General features: G+C 36.3%; 1 non-coding gene and 1 pseudogene across 1 annotated transcript; both read left to right on the top strand.

Annotated features, from left to right (window-relative positions):
* Positions 1 to 347: 347 nt before the first annotated feature.
* On the top strand, positions 348 to 454 carry LOC125118974 (U6 spliceosomal RNA). Its single transcript, XR_007132950.1, has one exon. It is a non-coding gene; the product is annotated as a U6 spliceosomal RNA (small nuclear RNA).
* A 12,779-nt stretch (positions 455 to 13,233) lies between these two features.
* Positions 13,234 to 13,330, top strand: LOC125118997 (uncharacterized; annotated as a pseudogene).
* Positions 13,331 to 14,237: the final 907 nt, after the last annotated feature.

The raw sequence follows: 14,237 nt of genomic DNA, 5'->3' as shown, positions 1-14,237 counted from the left end.
TTGTTTTTGGCTGAATCCTACTACAGTACAGGTCTGTTACAATCAGCAGATAACTCTATCTTTATGCACAATGGCTCAAAGGTTAGGGTCTTCATTAACTCTTTCTATGACTCTGGCCATTTATGTCCCCATTAGCTGGTGCATAGATACCTATATCACTGGAATTAAGATAGCAATGTGGCTCTCCTCCAATCAGCACTGTGGAAAAAAATCCTACTGCTGCCCAGAAAAACCTTTTCTCTCTCTCATCTCTAGGCTAAATGGAAAGAGTTTTATAGTTTGCCCTGTCTTTGGTTGCATGCCACCCAAAAACATTCATCCATTACTAAATTAAAAATGACTTCATGGGGCTCACTTCAGCAGCATATACACTATAATTGGAATAATTCAGAGAAGATTAACATGGCCTCTGCACAGGGATGACATACCAATTCATGAAGCATTTCAAAATTTTAAGACAGGCACTTTCATATATTGTGCTGAAAATGAAAATGATAAAACCTTTATAACAGTGAATCCTACAATTGCTTCCAAAATTGCAAATGTATTTACCCCTAGATCCAGCAATCCCAAGTCTAGAAATCCATCCTTCGCATATACTTTCACACATATGAAATGTATTTACCATGCAGACAGAAAAAAATGAGGATATATAAGAAAAAGGCATGAGAATATATATTCACATTTGCTTGTGTTTGCTTAAAGAAACAGGACAAACTAATAAGAATAATTTCCTATAGCAGAGATAGAAAATTATAGCCAGAAAGCCTGCTGCCTCTTTTTATAAATAAAATTTCATTGGCACACAGCCATACCATTTGTTTCTGTATTGTCTATGGCTGCTTTTGCACTGCAATGGCAGAATTGAATAATAGCAACAGAATCCACAAGGCCTGCAAGCCTGAAATATTTATTAATTGGGCCTTCACAGAAAAAGTTTGTCAGCTCCTGATTAGGGTAGGGGGAATGGGTAGGAACAGGGATGGAAGCAAGGATTCTCAATGTACACACTTTTTTATATGGCTTTGGCTTGTGAACTTCTAAATGAACATATTGCCTCTTTATAAAAATAAAATAAAAACAATATCAATGAGATCTTGTTTGAATCTTCTAGGTAGGAAACAGATAGCAATAAATCTAGAGCATGGCTTTGTTTCTGTGTTTGGGCTTCCAGCAGCCTTATTTATTTCTTAACAAATATTATGAAATTTAAAAATAATTGAGTTATAAAATTTATTTAAAATGAAAAATTACTGTGCTGCACTCTCAAAAATCACCTACATATACTGTGGCCTGAAGTGTCTTTAAGTGCCGGGCACTGTGCTAGCCAGGTAGTGAGAATTACATTTGCTGATACTATGATTAGAAACTATGAATCTAATATACATTGAGTTTTTATTATGCATCATATGCTATTTTAGTGCCTTAGATACATCACCTCATTTAATCCTCACAATATCCCAAATTTATAACTCCAGCCCAGTCTTCTTTCCTGAACTCCAGACACATATGGTCAAATGCCTACTCAACTTCTCCACTTAGATGTCTAATAAACATCTCAAACTCAATTTCCCCCAAATCTCACTGTTGATATTTCTCCCCACACATGCACATGTTCCAACCACAGCTGTCTCCCTCTCTTAGGACAGCAATTCTCTCCTTCAAATTGTTCAGGGTGAAAAGTTCAGGGTCTTCCTTTAACCTGTTTCTTTCTCTTACATGTCATATCTTATACCTATTAAATTATCTAGGATCTGGCAACATTTCACCATATCTACTATTGCCACCCTGTTTTGCTATTCTGGGCCACCATCATTTCACCCCCAGCATTATTTTTCTCCTCTTATCCAATTTACAATCTAATAGCAGCCAGATTTATCCCTTTATTTTTTTATAATTATTTTTATTTTTTCCGTTATGGGTGGTTTACAGTGTTCTGTCAATTTTCTAATGCACAGCAAGGTGACCCAGTTACACACACAAGTACATACATAATAGAATACTACTCAGCCATAAAAAAGAACAAAATAATGTCATCTTCAGCTACATGGATGGAAATAAAAACTCTCATACTAAGTGAAGTAAGTCAGAAAGAGAGAGACAAATACCATATGATATCACTTAAATCTGGAATCTAATATATGGCACAAAGTAACCTTTCCACAGAAAAGAAAATCATGGACATGGAGAACACATTTGTGGTTGCCAAGGGGCAAATTTATCCTTTTAAATGTAAGGTTTATTATGTCAATCCTAAGTACCCTATAATATCTCCCTTTTTCATTTTGAGTAGAGGCCATTATCCAAGCTTTTATTCATTTGAGGCTTATCCTGACCCCTGACCATCTTCTTTAAAAGAAAAATTCTATCCTGACAACTCCTACCCCAGCACTCCCCATCCCTTTACCCTTGTCAACATAAAAAAGGCACAACCTGAAAACTGAGATTTAAATTTTCTTTGGGGCAAAATTAGGACTTAAGCCCTGGAGACAGCATCTCAGGTAGCTCACCCCAAGGAAGTGAGGGAGGAGCTAGGATATATAGGAGTTTTTGCAACAAAGGTCAGGGAGCAGGAATAAAAGAGGTCTCACTTACTGAAATCTTTCCTTTGATATGCACCCTCACTATCAGGGCCAGTATCACAGCCTGCAGGACGCACTGGCTCTCACTCTTGGAGACATTCTTTATCCTTAACTACAGACTGGGCTGAAATACCACCCAAGGAGGAAAGGGGGAATATTAGGATATAATAAAGGGGGAGGTTTATGCAGCATACACACATTTTACAAAAGTTTGTTGCTGGTATCTTTAAGGTTACTACCAGTCACAAGGAGCAGAAATCACAATGAAGGATTTTAGTATTTTTTTTAGATATAAAAAGATGCAAGAATTGGGCACATAAAATCTCCTAAAAATATCTGACTATCTAAAGTCCTGTTCTTCCAGTTTTCCTAGAGCACAGGGTGCCTCACTCTTGATCTCCACCCTGAGCTCCACTCAGGGGGTGCTGTAGGTTGTAGCTGCAGTGGCTCATGTTTTACTCCATGTAGAGGCTAATGGCAAGTGCCAAACTCCAGTTCACACTCTGTTCTAGAATTTAATTTTCCATATCATTTTCATCTTTTAACCCTATATCATTTACTTATGTATGTCATATTTATTATCTGTCCATTTGGTAGAAGATGGACTCTCAAATATTTGGTGAATTAAAAAACAATTTCTTGGGATTTTGGTATTATTTCTCCTTCCATGACATAGAAGAGGAAAGGAAACTCAGGCAGGTTAACTGATTTGCTCAGATCGTTAATAAGGGACAGGGCAAGGAATTAAACCCAAGTACCTCAGAACCTAAAGTTCATAGTATTAACTGCCCCACAGCTTCATGCAATTTATAGTGCAAACCATGCTAACCTGTGTGTATATTGCTCAGGCACAAGCGTGGTTGCAAAGCAGGATCAGCAATTGTCATGGAACTTGAATATAGCTCTCCAGAGAATAAAACAAGCAAGTGGGAAAAGCACATGGGTGATAAAATGGCGCCATTCTCGTTGACAGTTTCTGATATTGCTTTACCTGGATAATGGGGAAAAGGCATACTTGAAGAATTTTACCATCAACCTACATTTCTTCACTTACTCTGCACAATCATGTTAATGATACTTAAGTCAAGTCAAATAAAACATTTCAAACTTCCTGGGTTAGAGTCATTTCATGAGTAAATATCCATTAACGTTTCATGCCAAGTCATGGTAGTAGTGTTTAGGCAGAGTCCTTTGGGTGGAAGAGCCCGAGGAAATGGAAGCCTTCATTAAAATTTGAATTAAGACTAATACTTCACTCTGCCCTTTCCAGTGGGCTTCAACCTCTAATGCAGCCTAAGGCACAGAGAGTGTACTGAAAGAATTCACAAAGTTTCTATAGAATTACTATGAACTACTAATTCTGTTCTCTTACAAATGCCTACTAAATGTTTTATTTTGCTTAGTGAAAGAATTTAGAGGATGGTGACACTCAGAATATGCTTATAGTGCAGCTTCTCCTTGGATAGGGGTTTGGTGGGCTCTGGGAGAACTTGCCCTTCCCAATTCCATGTAATTTGCCATTTTCTGTTCAATATCCAGTGGAAGTAAACTAGGCCAAAGTCTTTGAAACTGGATCCTAGGTCCACTAAGGAGCTTTCTAAATTCTGCATAATATTTCACAGGTGAGTTTAAGACTGCAGACCCTTTTGTAATAGGGCTGATTTTCAAAAATAACTTTTTGTGATTGCTGATTCTGTATCCAATCATTCCCTCATCTCAAAATTATAGTATAGTCAATAGAATATCTGTGCCTTGGAAAACTGATTCTAGAGCCAGAATGCCCAGATTCAAATCCTGACTCAGTCATTTAATATGAGTTCTTAGGCTCCTTAGGTAACCTCATTAACCTGTTCACTCATTGGTAAAATGGGCTATTGACCACTGAGAATTCTATTAAGAATTCAATGGGATTAAATTGTTGTAAATATATGCAAATATTTAGTACACAAAATGTTTAGTATAATAATAACATGTAGCACTCTTATTTTTATATGCTCCCAAGCATAAGATTCTGTAAAAAAGAAAAAAAAAAGCAGTACAGTACAGTGAGAGGAAACATGGAATCAGCAGGCCTGTTTCTGAAATCCCAGCTTTGCCATGAACCACTGTGCAACTTAAGCGACTTAATTTCCTTCCAGCAAATTTTTTTCATCATGAAATAAAAGGATTGAATTACATTGTCTCTAAAATTTCTTCCACTTATAACATCAAATGATGTTCTATAATAATATTCTATAATAAGGACCAATTCAGAAAAAAAATTATAATATTGTTCTCAATTCTAGGCCGAAAATACCTTACTTCATAAGGAATTCTGTGAAAAGAGGAATTTCATTATAAAACACATAAGATCTATTCCCTAATTTTACCCTCTTACAATTTGCCGTCTTATTACAGATTCCACTTCTCCCCTTGAAATGGCTCATTTTTTACAAACCAGCATGTATTTTGTTTCATGACAATTCACTTCATAAGAGGTTATATTATCAAAGTTTACCACTCATACTTCAACACATTTTTCTCTTCAATATGAAGGTTATTTCACCTCAGAAAAGTACAAATATTTGAATTAGACAGTAAATGAATGATGTCATATTGTTTCATGGGGATAAAGAATTTCCCATATACTGAGTACTTGGGAAGAAACCAAAATTGTATTGAGGTACTACTCATTTCACTTAGTGAAATTAACATGAAAGACTGTCCTTCTATGTAGATATAAATGTCCAAAGTGTTCAGAACTGGTCAGCTTTAAGAATGAAAAGCTCTGTGTTATTTAGCTTTGTTGTGGAAACAAATGACCCAAGAATCTCAGTGGTTTGTAATGACAATTTATTCCTCAATTATTTCTCATTAGCTACAGGTTGGCAGCAGAACTGTGGTGCTCCACATGACTTCTTCCCAGCATCTGGGCTGAGGAGCATCCCCCAATCTGGATCTACTACTCACATGACAGGGAAAAGGCAAAAGAGGTTATAATAAAACCACATGATGTCTCTTAGCTTTTCCTTAGGACTGGCATACTGTGAGTTATGCTCCTATACGTTTAGCCAAAGAAAACCATATGGCCAAATCTGATGTTAACAGGGCAAGGGAGTAAAATTCCTCCACAGAAAGGTATTTCAAGTCACATGGCCATGAGCAGGGATACAAACTCCTCTTACAAGGAAGGGGCCAGGGAGTAAGTAAGAATAATGGTACTACCCCCATATACTTTCTGAGTCAGAAATATTTAATTTTCTTTCTTCTACACGTAAAATATACTCATAAATTGGGTTCATGTCTTCTCTTTGCCAGCTTGTTAAACCCCATGAGGACAAGGTCATGTCTTTCTAACTAAAGTGCTCTCGGCACTGTGCTGGAAATATAGTAGCTACTCAAAAATATTTTTAATTAACAACAGAAGGAATAAACTAAAGCCTGAATGAAAGGCATATTTCCTTTTTGTTTAGAAGGGTCAGGGAAAGTATTCATGAATTGATGACAGTCTCCATAAAGCTAAAGCAAGGTTCAGAAGTGGATTTAATGACCTGGGCCTATGAAAGGCACTAGGTTTTTCTTTGAGCTGACATGGCTGTTCTATAGAACTGGGGAGAGATCTGTTTGATTAAAATGAAGTTTATTGGAGTTCAAATTGAGGCTCAGAGGAGTAAGAACCCAAGTAGTATCCATGAGGATGGGGATTTAATCCCTGGCCTTGCTCAATGGATTAAGGATTCCATGTTGCTATGCCTGTGGCCTAGGCCAGCAGCTGAAGCTCCAATTTGACTTGTAGCCCAGGAACTTTCATATGATGCAGGAATGGCCCTAAAAAAGGGGGTGGGGAGGAAGTTTATGGTTCATAGTAATATTTAGAATTGATTAATGATGAATTCCCCTCATCAGAAAAGTAACATCCCTAAATTCTTTCCTGCATTGCAAGTAAATTTCAATGTAGCTAGCTGATATATCCTGGACAAACTCAGAAGGCAGAAAACTTGCAAGGCCAATGTCCCCCTCATTAAACTTCAGTACTCACCCACTAACAAAGAAATCTTTGAAATTAATACATGAGAGTTTTATATTTGAGGGCTTGATGCTCTTTGGGAAAAAAAGAGGATTTTCTCCATAAGAAGAAAACAAACTGCCATTATTTCAAGAGAAGCACTATCTTTGTGATACCTTGATTTTTAAGGCATGTTCCTCCCACTTTTTTTTGAGCTTTTGAATATGTATGAATCATCAATATATCCAAGGAGGCAGGAATCATGATCTCCTCCGTACTGATGATAATGCCAAGGGAGACAAAATGACTTGCTGATGGCAGAGTGAATCAGCAAGTCAGCAGCTGAGTCATAAGCAAAGCCCTGGTTTCCTAATTAGCAGCCTGGCAGTCTTACTGCCCAAGCATCTGGCTTCATCTCACGTCCCCTGGCACTGCTGGGGCAGCTCAGATAAGTGATATTATTCTGCATTGTTGCCACTCTGGTGGGTCCCTTCTGCCTCAATGTATTTGCAGATGATAATTACATATCAGTTATCATGAAAACTAGCAAAAGAGAGGGTGGGGATGAAGTCACGCAGATGCATATTCATATAATCATTTGCCATGTCATTATATTTCCTCTGAGCACACGAGCTCTGAGGGCTGCGCATAGCCAGAAAACATACGCGGCATATGCCATGTAGCCTGAAAAGCCAATTTGTGAGGGCAAGGGAGACAGAGAGCCTGAAAATATTAGTTCATTTCCTGCCATTCTGCCCAGTTTTTTTTTTTAAACTTTTCTCTCTGTTTATAAATTAGGACTATTGAAACACAAAGAAAGTTGCTGTTGGCCATTTTGACCAAGCCAAGAAATGCACTTCTTCTATTAGTATACTATAATAATCAGTTCATTCCCATATCACACCTCGGCTATTTAATCCTCAATGAGAGAAGGAAATTTTGTAGTGGAAACTAGGAAACTCTTTTCACATTCTTATTACAGAGCAGGAAAATTGAGTGCTATGTTTCCTCTATCATAAATTTCTCCCTCTCTATAGGTTCTTTCCTGCCAATAATTAAAGATGCATTATTTCAAAGGAAGGAAGGGTCAATCTTGATCCCACTTCCTACTCCAACTATGCCTAATGTTTCCCTTCCATTTCATAGCAAATGTCCTCAAAAATGTGAGCTATACCAACCATTTCTTGTTTATTTTCATTTTATCTTGAGCCCATTTCAAGCAGACTTTGCTATGATCTGTTCATTAAATTGTATGTGTCACGGTTACTAATAAGCTCCATATTGCTAAATTCAATGTGTGATTAATACTCAGTGCTCGTTCATCTTAACTGACCTCTCTGCAGCATTTGACATAGTTGGTGGTCTCTCTCCCTTTAAATACTGTTTTTTTTTTTTTTTCTAGTTCCAGGATATCTTACATTTTTAGCTATCTTCACACCTCACTATCTACTTGTTCTTAGTCTCCTTTGCTTACTTTTCCTTATCACCCAGATCTTAAAATACTGACCTGATAAAGGGTTCAGTACTTGGTCCTCTTCTCCTCTCTAAATCCATGTCTTTAAAAAATATTTCACATTGAGTAACTTCCCAATGAGTTACCTCCAGTCCATATATCTCCTCAGAAATTCAAGCTAATACAGTCAGCTGTGTAGTCTACGTCTCTACCTGGAGGTTTAATAGACAATCTCAAACTTAACCTCTTCAAAGCCAATGTCCTGATAAAGTCCCCTAAGCCTGTTACTCAGAAGTCTTCCACATTGCAGTTAATTGCAACAATATTCTTCCAGTTCCTTAGACCAGATCCGTAGAGTCATTTTTCTTCTTACTTCTTTCACACACTAAATCCAAATCCATCAGCAAGCAAATCCTTTTAGATCTACCTTCAAAATACAGTATATCCAGAATCTCACAATCTTTTATCACCTCCACACTGTCAGTACTCTGGTCCTTCATTTTTGCTGTAGTATTCTAACTGATCTTCCTGCTTCCATGCTTGTTTTCTTTCTTTCTCAGCATAGCACTGAGAATAACCCTGTCAAAGCTAAAGTCAGCTCATGTCATAGCTCTGCTTCAGAGTCTTCCAGTGAAAAGGGGGACATTTTTAAAACAATTTGAAAGGCTTCTAATATAATGCCAAGTAAAAGACAAAGCAGGGAGTTCCTACTGTGGTACAATGGGTTAAGAATTGACTCTATGGCTGTGAGGCTTGGATCCTCAGCCTGGCACAGGGGGTTAAGGATCCTGCAATGCAGCAACTGTGGTGTTCATTGCAGCTGGGCTTGGATTCAGTTCCCAGCCTGGGAACTTACATATGCTGCAGGTATGGGTAAAAAAGAAAATAAAAAGCCAAAGTAAATTGATACAGCATCTAGGCTCCTGTTACCTATCAGATATCATCTCCTACTACTCTTCCCCACTGCTCACTCTACTCTCCCCAAAAGTGTGCATCATGTATGGATCTGCCTAATGGCTTTTCATTTATTATTTTCTCTACAGAGGAAACTCTTCATCCAAATATCTACATAATTCACTCCCATACTTCATCCATATCTTTAGTCAGCCATTCACTTCTCACAGTGAAATATTATTCAGCTATAAAAAGAAAGCATGAAATATCACCATTTGCAGCAACGTGGATGGATCTAGAGAATGTCATACTAATTGAAGTCAGTCAAAGACAAAATTATGATATCACTTGTATGTGAAATCTAAAAAAAATAATAAAAATTAATCTGTATATACAAAATGGAAAAAGACTCACAGACATAGAAAACAAATTTATGGCTACCAAAAGGGATGGGGAGGAAGGGAGGGATAAATTAAGTGTATGGGATTAACAGACAGAAACTGTTATACATAAAGTTGATAAGCAAGAAGGATTAACTGTATAGCACAGGGAACTATATTAAGTATCTTATAATAAACTATAATGGAAAATAATCTGAATATATATGTGTGTGCATGTGTGTTTATGTGTGTGTGTGTATAAATAAATTACTTGGCTGTACACCTGAAATTAAAAATATTATGTCAATTGTACTTTAATTAAAAAAATAATTTCTCATTGAGGCCTTCTCTGGCCACTTGATATAAAATTTTCAAATTTCCAATCCAAAGGCAATAGTGGAACTATGTCTGGTAACTTGTGATGGAGCATGATAATGTGAGGAAAAAAATGCATGCACATATGTGTGACTAGGTCACCTTGCTGTGCAGTAGAAAACTGACAGAACACTGTATATCAGCTATGATGGAAAAAATAAAAATCATTATAAAAAGATAAATATTGAAGAGAATAAAAAATTAAAATTTCCATTTTCTCTTTGTATTTATTACCACCTAGAATATTATATATTTTTAGTTTATGTTATTTTCTATTTTCCCCACTAGTCTCAGAGAGATAGACATATTGTTTTTGTTTCATTTACTGCTGACACATAAAACTTTATTCACATTAATGAACAAGTGACTAGATGAATGAATGAATTTTGGTGTAATAACAAACTAATATTTTCTGCTGGTAGAAATTAGCTCCTGTTGAATAATTAATCATCCCAGAAATGGAGTAATTTAAAACAACTATTTATTTAGCTAATGATTTTATGAATCAATGATTTTGTCTCAACTCAAACTAGATAGTTCTTCTGGTATTGGCTGGGCTAACTAAAGCAATTTTAGTCAGCAGCAAGTCAACTAAGGAGGTTTCCTTCTTAGATCTGGCACACTGTCAGCAAGGAAAAAAATGGCAATGAGGCCATCTGCCTGTCATTATTGAGAAAGTCATTCCAAACTATTCTTCTGGGACCTGGTCAGGGTTCTGAGAACAGAAGTGCACAAGGTCTCTTCAGACCTAAGTGGGGAACAGCACAATATTATTTCAGCCACATTCTATTGATCAAAGAAAGTAAAGAATAGCCTGGATTTAATGGGTGGGCAAATAAAATCCTCTAAATGGAATGAGTTACAAAGGAACTTAGCAAAGGGGCATGGACACAGGGTTAGGAGAGTGATTTCAGCCATTTTCAAACAATCTAAACCTGCAGGCTTCCAAGGGAAGATCAGAAATCCTGTCCAGAGAGCTTTCTGGAATAGAAACAGATGGCTAACTCTCCTGAGTTGTTCAGCCTAAAACAAGAATTAATAATCTCAATATCCATGAATCTTTAAATGCAATCAACCTTTCTCTTTAAGTAATCTATCTTCCAGTTTTTATGTCATTTAGGACTCAAGATCAATATTGGGAAACAATATAGTAGAAGACAATTAGAACTGTGATTTTTAACACTGAGTATTCCACTTTTAAAGTCATCTCTTCCTGTACACTTATGTGGGAAACAATTCTCCATGGGTCCCTCATGTTTCTACAAGGCTTCTGAACACTACCAGTTTTTATTTTGGGCCATATTTTCAAGAATGTTTATAAATCAAATGGCTTTGGAAGATAAAGATACTGACTCCTTGTAGAGCAAAGAGCAAGTTTGTTTACTCTCCAGTGTAATAAAGATAATATCTCCTTCTGGGGCAAAGTTCAGTTAAGTTTGTTTACAGCTCATTGTAAAAGATTCTGGTTTCCCTGAACTCAGTGTTTTTCAGCTATGACATAAACCCACTACATGTGCAGAATTCACCTAGGACCACTTCATACCACAACTTGAGGGCAAGAGGAACTGACAGGAATGTGAAGACCATACTGGCTACTGTGCTGTGAAAAATAAAATCCTTTAAATCTGACGCAGTGATCTTTTTGCTTTCTGCCAGCATCTATGAAATGTAGCAAGCTAACTGGTCAGCTTGCAAGTATGGCAAAATCTCTGAAACTTCACAGTTCTTAATTTCTAAAAAATAATATTTATCCTTAAAATAATTCTACATTTAAACCATATGAGCACACACCAGGTTGTTTACAAATACAGTGAACATAAAAACATCATCACTTTTCTTTGAGTTTCTACGGTAGAATCAATTGTAGTTTGGCTACTTAGGGAACAAATATCTTACCTGAAAATAAACTGTTCTAGATTTTTTTGCAGGTAGTTTACTCTATAAAATGATGTGCACTTTTAAAAATCACAAAGTTACACAAAAGTGAAAAACTTTTGTTTAAAAAATTCAATTTTTAGAGTTCTCATCCTGGCTCAGTGGTTAACGAATCCAACTAGGAACCATGAAGTTGCGGGTTCAATCCCTGGCCTCGCTCAATGGGTTAAGGATCTGGCATTGCCCTGAGCTGTGGTGTAGGTCGCAGATGCAGCTTGGATCCCTTGTTGCTGTGGCTCTGGCGTAGACGAGCGGCTGCAGCTCCTATTCGACCCCTAGCCTGGGAATCTAGGAGCGGCCCATGAAATGGCAAAAAGATTAAAAAAAATGCCATTTTTCTGACTTAAAGACTTAAACATAAGACAAGACACCATAAAATTACTAGAAGAAATAGAAGCAAAACATTCTGCGACATCAACCATATAAATGTTTTCTTAGGTCAGTCACCCAAGACAATAAAAATTTTAAAATTAAAAAAAATGGAACCTAATCAAACTTACAAGTTTTGGGCAGCAAAGGAAACCTTAAAAAAAAAGACAACCTACAGAATGGGAGAAAATAGTTGGAAATGATGCAACCAAAAATGTCTTAATCTCCAAAATATACAAACAAGTCTTACAACTTTTAACTCAGTAACAAAAAAGCAATCAACCCAACTGAAAAATGGGTAGAAGACCTAAATAGACACTTCTCCAAAGAAGACATACAGATGGCCAGTAGGCACATGAAAAAAAAAATGCTCATCGCTAATTATTAAAGAATTACAAATCAAAACTACAATGAGGTACTGCCTCACATCAGTCAGAATTCCCATGTTTAATAAGACTACAAATAACAAATGCTGGAGAGGGTGTGGATAAAAGGGAATCCTCCTACACTTTTAATGGGAATGTAAATTAGTACAAACACTATGGAAAACAGTATGGAGGTTCCTCAGAAAACTAAATATAGAACTACTATATAATCCAGTAATCTCACACCTGGGCAGATGTCCAGACAAAACTATAATTCAAAAAGATACATCCACCCATATGCTCATAGCAGCACTAGGTCACAATAGCCAAGACATGGAAACAACCTAAATTAACAACAGGTAGATTAAGAAGATGTGGTATATAAACACAATGCAATACTACTTAGCCATAAAAAAAGAACAAAATAATGCCATTTGCGGTAACATGGATGGAACTAGAGATTCTCATACTAAGTGAACTAAATCAGAAAAAAAAAGACAAACACCTTATGATAGCACTTGAATGTGGAATGTAAAATTTGGCACAAATAAAGCTATCTACAGAACAGAAACAGACTCACAGACATAGAGAACAGACTTGTGGTTGTGAAGGGGTGGTGGAGTAGGATGGACTGGGAGTTTGTGGTTAGTAGATACAAGTTATTATATTTAGAAAGGATAAGAAATGAGGTCCTACTGTACGGCACAGGAAACTATATCCAATCTCTTGGACTAGTCCATGATGGAAACAAATATAAGAAAGGGAATGTATGTATATGTATGACTGGGTCAATTTGCCATGCAGCAGAAATTGGCACAACATAGTAAACCAAATATACTTTAATAAAAAATAAAAATTAAAATATTATCTCAATGTTACTATTCATACACATATTTTCACTTCAGCAGACACATACTAATATGATACAAAGAAGATTAGCAAGTTCTGTATTCAAGGATGATATGAAAATTAATGAAATATTTCATATTTGTGGGAATAAAAGAAATAATAGAATATTGTGATAATATAAATAAATATATAAAATAATACATAATATAAAATACAAATATATTACATAATATAAAATAAAGAGTTAAATGAAAAAGGAAGATTAAACAGTTGGGTTAAATATAAAACCAATAGTAAGATAGTAGATAAAAACTAAATATATCAAAAATTGCTTTAAATGCAACTGATAGCCTAAATAAAAGACTAAAATTGTCAAAATGGATTAAAAATTATGTTTTTTAAGTGGAAATCAAGGGGCCCTTATATTAAATATAAGGATTCATTTGCTCAAAAGTAAAAAAGCTGGTGTGAAAGACATACCATGTAAGCAGTAATCAAAATAAAACTGTTATAGCTATAATAATATGATGAAAAATATGTTGTGACAAGAAACATTACTGGAGAAACAATTGGCCTTGCATAATAATAAAAAGCCAGTCCAAAATCCCACCTGAGAGACATTCCGCAAATACCTCCTGACCAGTAGTCCTCAGAACTTTCAAGTTCATCAAAAACAAAAATACAAAGTTCCCTGGTGGAGGAGGCAGAGCAAGATGGCGGAAGAATAAGAGGTCGTGCACACCTTCTCCCACAAACACATCAAAAAAACACATCTACATGTAAAACTACTCACACAGAACATCAGCTGAATGCTGGCAGAAGAACTTAAACCTCCAAAAAGGGCAAAAAACTCTTGATATAACTGGGTAGAACAAAAGAAAAAAAGAGAGAGAAAAGGTATCAGGATAGGACTAGCATTCCCAAGAGGGAGCTGTGAAGGAGAAAAGGAACCCATCTCCTGGGAAGCCACCTAACTGACGAAAGATTGGCTGAGTTGGCAGGACCTCAAAGTCACCAAGAAAAGCATAGCAGCTGGACTGAGAACAGCAA

The sequence above is a fragment of the Phacochoerus africanus genome, chromosome X, assembly GCF_016906955.1.
Source record: "Phacochoerus africanus isolate WHEZ1 chromosome X, ROS_Pafr_v1, whole genome shotgun sequence".
Lineage (NCBI taxonomy): Eukaryota > Metazoa > Chordata > Mammalia > Artiodactyla > Suidae > Phacochoerus > Phacochoerus africanus.
This window is presented reverse-complemented; position numbering and strand designations above follow the sequence as displayed.